Source organism: Phoxinus phoxinus (assembly GCF_949152265.1).
Source record: "Phoxinus phoxinus genome assembly, chromosome: 6".
Lineage (NCBI taxonomy): Eukaryota > Metazoa > Chordata > Actinopteri > Cypriniformes > Leuciscidae > Phoxinus > Phoxinus phoxinus.
This window is the reverse complement of record NC_136881.1, coordinates 18,375,068-18,380,405: the sequence shown is the minus strand read 5'-3', so window position 1 is coordinate 18,380,405 and position 5,338 is coordinate 18,375,068. Positions and strand designations below refer to the sequence as shown.

The 5,338-nt window shown below is 40.2% G+C and overlaps 1 long non-coding RNA gene across 1 annotated transcript; it reads left to right on the top strand.

The window, feature by feature from the left end:
• The first annotated feature begins 573 nt into the window (after positions 1 to 573).
• On the top strand, positions 574 to 2,093 carry LOC306999959. Its single transcript, XR_013797941.1, has 4 exons — positions 574 to 1,275; positions 1,464 to 1,534; positions 1,602 to 1,781; positions 2,049 to 2,093. It is a non-coding gene; the product is annotated as an uncharacterized lncRNA (long non-coding RNA).
• The last annotated feature ends 3,245 nt before the right edge of the window (positions 2,094 to 5,338 follow it).

Here is a 5,338-nt window from a genome sequence, read left to right as displayed (position 1 = left end):
CTCTCTCTCTCTCTCTCTCTCTCTCTCTCTCTCTCTCTCTCTCTCTCTCTCTCTCTCTCTCTCTCTCTCTCTCTCTCTCTCTCTCTCTCTCTCTCTCTCTCTCTCTCATGATGAAGAAGGAGTTCCTTAGAAGACGGAATGATGACTGGCTGAGAAGATAGAGATCGTAGGTAGGAATGCAGGTAAGTATAGCAGAGAGTCTGTATCATGTGTAGACGAGATCAGACCTGGAGTGAAGGGAGAGTGCTGAATATAAAGGTGAGCTGGTTATGAGATCCAGGTGACGGTGATTACTACTTAGAGGAGAATGAGTGCAGGTGTGCGCCAAGGAGGATTCTGGGGAGTGTGGTGCAGAGACAGATGAGGAAGACAGACGGTGATTGTGACAACAGCCATCAAGTTCTAGTTTTTTTTTCTATTTACAAAATACATATCGGTCAGTGAAAAACTTTGGAAATCTTTCTTTGTACCTTTTGTCAGTGAAGACTAACATTTTATTGTTTAATGCTATTATTTAGTATTATTTTTCTTGATAAATTTCATAATAATTTCATAATATATTTTGTAAAGTCAGAATATGTTGTAAAGTCAGAAATAGTTTATTAATATGGAAAGTGTATTGTACCAAGATGTTTTCTACTTTACAGGGAAGTTGAAAGTCGCTCAGTGGTGTATATAAGATCAATATTACTGTTGCACCCCAGAGAAACATAAAGGCATGACGGGGTGAGATGAAGAAGAAACTGAGGCATGATGGGGTGAGGGAACAGAGAAATCTGGAATGAAGACCACCTCGCCTCTAGCCTTATTATTCTATGCTTGTTTCTCTCCTACGTCGGATACATGTATAAAAAATGATAAACAAGAGATCTCTTGGCAAACTATCTGGGGTGTATTCCAGAAAGCTGGGTTAATTTACCATCAGATTAACCCCGAACTCTGGGTTGATTAACCCAAAACCTGCTTACTCGGGGTATGTCGGTTCCAAAACACCTGTGTCGAGTTAGTTTAATCAACCTACTGCTAATAACCTCGAGTTAATGCGCGCGCACGGCGAACATATAAAGGCATTTTCAATGGAACGCCGAATTCAGGAGTCACCATGGAAACTAAGGGTGAAAAGTTACGTGCCGCGTACTTCTCCGAAGCGGAGTTAGAAGTTTTAATGTTGGCTTATGAGGAGTTCAAGCCCATTATAATGAAAAAAAGCAATACAGCTGCATATGCGAGGGAAAGACAATTGGCTTGGCAAAAAATAACTGACAGAGTAAATGCGTAAGTTTATTTTTTTATTACATTTTAAATATGCTTGCCTTTTTTTTTGTTAATTTGCTAAGTTGAACAATTGTCTTTTTGAGCATGTGGCATGACTCGACAAGCATTTACTTTTCTCTACATCAGTTTCTTAAGAATACAGTGTAATGTATATTGACAAGAAATATGTAGGCCTCTTGTTTTATAAGGTTTAATCCTTCTGGAGCCAAAAGGACTCTTTCCCAAGTCAAAATGAAACACAAAAACATTCTCCAAAAAGGTAATATTTTATTTTAACTGTTGTAAGATCAATGTCTTGTTACTTTTACAGTATTCTTCCTATATAGCTAATAGAAAGAAGGCTGAGGCCCGTCTAACTGGCGGGGGTCCACCTCCACCTCCTCTCACCCCATCTGAGGAGTTGGCTCTTTCACTTAATAAAGGTTGCCCTGTGGTCGATGGTATTCCAGAGGGTACTTCGTCAGAATTTGCTACCTCCCACAACGACTCAAGTGACTTGGTACAATGTAGGTATACCATATAGAACTTTTGATTATTTAGTCATACGTTTGGACAAAATGATCATTAACTCTTGTCATTAGGAAGAAATGCTTCCCAAATGCAGTCATTGTTTCACTTGTGCATTATGTATACATATTCTATTTTACAGCATATGCTGTATACAGTAATCTGTTTTTTTTTTATTATTATTATTCTTGCATGTTCCTAATGCCTTTATTCAGTGTCTGTCATACTTTAGTAATTCACACATTGATTATCTTTTTTTCTTGCAGTTGCTGATGGACGCATTGTATTATTGGATCCTCCTAAAACCACACAGTCTGTCACAATTGTTAGTGATGCATTTTAAGAACCAGTTGCTTTTAGATCTTTCACTTTTCACAAAATGTGTAATTTGTCCTGTGACAGAATCTAGCTGGGGATGTACATGCAGATGAGGGTCCATCTACCTCTACACATAATCTTAGCAGTGTAAGAACTTTTACCTGGTTGTCCTTATTTACATAGTTACTATGTGGCAGATTTTCTTTAACCATCTTATTTACTTTGCCTTCCTAGTTGTCTGCAAAGGAGCTGTACAAGGTCCATCTATTAAGGCAAATTAAAAAAACTGACATGGAAATGGGCCTTATACAGCTTCAGGTAGAGGAAAAAAGGCTGGCCATTAAAAAGGACAAACTTGAAATAGAACTACTGGAGCATCGCCTTAAGGTGAGAATCATATGTGAACATGAATCTGTTATTTTTTTGTATTTTGTGTGTATAAAGCAATAAATACAAATCTGTCATGTCTCTTTTTTTCAGGATATGAAGAAATAGAATACATTAAATAAAGTGATTTTGACAAATCATGTCTCTGAGCATTCTGCCATCTCTGTGGTCTGCTAGATTCAATGGGTGTTCTAGGTCATCTTCATCAGGACAGGGGGGATGCCTCTCTCCTCTTATTGTGGCAATGTTGTGAAGTACAACACAACCAACTGTGATGTCACATGCCCTATTTGGAGTGACCCTGAGCCCACGCAGACACTGAAACCTCGCCTTCAGAATGCCTATTGTCATCTCCACCTTGGCCCGTGTTCTGCTGTGAGACCGGTTGAAGCGTGTCTGTGGTCCGGGCTCAGGATTAGGGTAGGGTGTCATCATATAGGGGAGGCAAGGGTATCCTCTGTCCCCCAGCAAGTAACCATAGAAGTGTCCTGTAATGTTTGAGGTGTTTTTTTAAGTGTAAAGACTACAAGCATTTGTCAAACAAAACGTACCCTGTTGAAATTTGTTGCACAGAGATGACTCCCTAAATATTCTGGCATCATGTACAGACCCAGGCCATTTTGCCTCAAGATTGGTGATGAGGTGGGTTGCATCACATATTACCTGTGGAGAACAATAAGTTTATTATTTGTAACACCAATATTAAGGAGCCAAAATATATTACCAGCACATTATTAAAATATTACCTGCACATTGATGCTATGCACAGACTTCCTATTAACATAGTCTCCCTCATTGATAGATGGAGCTTTAATAGGAATGTGGGTGCCATCAATGCACCCAATCACGTTTGGGAACCCTGAAATTAAGATTAATTACAAGTTTAAGAAGTCTGTGAAGTTTGTGTGTGTGTGCAGTCAAAATAAACCTATTAAGAAATGTCATTTAATTGAAGTAGATGACAGAATTTATGAGAGCAAACCTGCCACCCTGTGGAATTCTTCTTTAATAAAGCGCACAGGTTTATGGCCAGGGAACTGTACAAACGTGTGTAGAAACCGTTTCAGTGCCATGCATACTGTACGAACGACTCTACACACTGTTGCCTTTCCCACATGCTCTGCATCGCCCACATTGTAGAGAAAACTCCCCGTAGCAAAAAAGCGCAGAGCAATACAAAGAATTTGTTCGGCGCTAAGCGCTGACCCGCGGTTTGTCACGTTTGAGATGTGTGGTTTTAGTAGGTTTGTTAAATAAATTAACGACTCCCTAGAAAAACGATAGCGCTCCTGCAAATATTCGTTAGGATAAGAAAAGACATCGATACGTGGTCGTATCACCCTCTCACGGCGAAAAAAACCCCGTATAATCTGTGCCTCTACGTCCACAGGATCCTCATCAAAAGGGCACGCCATGCTCGGAAACCTCTCTGAAACAAACTAACCCTACAACATAACCTGCTCCGGAGCAGGTTATCCTCAGAGAGTCAGTTGCTATGGTTACTTACATAACCCGAAAGTTACCTCCGTTTTTGGAACCGAAAGCAGAGGTTATCCACTTACTTACTCTTAAACATACCAGGGTATGTCACATAACCTGCTTTCTGGAATACACCCCTGGTGTAGCTTCCGTGATTCAACAATAACAGGGGAAAGCATGATTTTCAAATCTACAGTCAGTTAAAAAAATGTTCAAGAGAATAAACAAATCACAGCTTATGGTTATTATTGCATTTTACAAAAAAAGTCCCAACTTTTCTGGAAATGGGGATTGTACTCGCCACGTCTGCATTTTTTTTATTTTATTTTAAATTAATGCCAAGGTATCCTAAGGAAGGTGCGTGCGACAAAAATGACGTCATCGCGATGGCGGTGTGCACAGAACTTTGCACGATGCTCTACTTCCGAACATGCACGACTTCAAGCTGATTCTAGCTGAGCAGAATCAGGTGGGTTGCCTGGTGGGTTTTTAAAATAGAGGAGGCACACAAAATTTTTGCGGTTCGATTTTTGTACTTTTTTTTTTTTAATGGCTTTTTTGGTTACTCATATACCTGAATATTTTATAGAAAACGACACAGACATCACGACAATATAAATACTGTATACGTTCACTCACCTAGTCCTAGCCTATTACTTGAAGCAAAAAAATCCATAATTCTGTCCTTTTAAATGTCTGTGTTAAAAGAGCACGTTCGGTTGTTTAGTTTTGGATTGCTGTAGCCTGATTGCTGTAGCCTATATCCAACTTAGACATGGGGTCTTCCTTTATTTTTTAATTTGTAGCTGTTGTTTGAATGGTAGTTTAGTAAAATTATTTGCTATCCAATATTCAATATCTCTACTCTCCATAGTTACATCAGCGGTAGCAGTTCAAACTAATATCATGTAATTTATCCGATTCTGCGGAACACTCACTACTGTGCAGACTCGGGCTCCATGATGTCAGCGCCATATTGGGATATTGGCGGCTTCACATTTCTCCACATTGCCGGTTTCAAAGAAGGGGGATTGGCCACTCTGTCTCCCGCAGCTACTTTTCACATCACTACTCCTCATCAAGCTACGGGGGAATCCCCTTATTTTCTGATGTTTGGGCAGGAGCCTTGGCTTCCAGTCGACTTCCTGCTTGGTAGAGTCGAAAAGCAGGTAGTGTATAGATGGGTCCTGGAGCATCAAGATAGGTTGCAGGCTGCTTTTGAGGGTGCTTGTGAGTGGTTGGGTCCTGCAGCAGATCGTCAAAAGGCCAGGCATGATCTAACAGGTACAAGGAGCACCACTGAAGGAGGGTCAGTTGGTATGTCTCTGCGATTATAGCGTGAGAGGTCGACATAAAATCCACGACCTGTGGA